The sequence below is a fragment of the Ipomoea triloba genome, chromosome 16 (genome assembly GCF_003576645.1).
Source record: "Ipomoea triloba cultivar NCNSP0323 chromosome 16, ASM357664v1".
Taxonomy (NCBI): domain Eukaryota; kingdom Viridiplantae; phylum Streptophyta; class Magnoliopsida; order Solanales; family Convolvulaceae; genus Ipomoea; species Ipomoea triloba.
This window is the reverse complement of record NC_044931.1, coordinates 8,609,455-8,610,110: the sequence shown is the minus strand read 5'-3', so window position 1 is coordinate 8,610,110 and position 656 is coordinate 8,609,455.

The following is a 656-nucleotide window of genomic DNA, read 5'->3' as shown; positions in this document are numbered from 1 at the left end:
CAAAGCCTTTTCTGAAGTGACGAACTGATCGTCAATAGCCTTGAGCAATGCTCGGACATCCTTATGCTTTTCACTAACAGAACCCCGAATCCCATTATATATTTTCGCCTTGATGTACATTGTGCTGAGCCGATTGGATCGATCCCATCGCTCATATAGCGCAACCTCATCTTGGGTACTTTCCTTAGTGGGGACAGGCGGTTGCTCATTGTGAATAGCGTAGTCCAAGTCTTTCCACCCTAGATTAAGAAGAATAGTTTCCTTCCACATTTTATAGTTGTCGCCCCTAAGTTCTAGAACTTCGATGTTCAAATCTGTGTGAGTAACGGATTGAGATGCTGTAAAGGTAAAGGTTTGGATTAGAATTTTGAGGCATGAATAGAATTGAATTGCATACATTACCAATGTAAATGATGCATATCCAAAATCCGAATGCAATAAAAATTGCCTGTGGGCTAAATTTTTACGCAAAATGGACCTTGTAAAATTAGAATAGAAATGAGATGGGTACAAGGTTGAATTTCTATTCTCAATGTTAAAAAACTACCAAAAACTATAGGCCGACACATAATTGCCTGTGGGCTAAATTATGGTCATAGTTTGGTATTTTAACCTGATCAATCATATAAATATAACAAAATTGCCTGTGGGCTAAA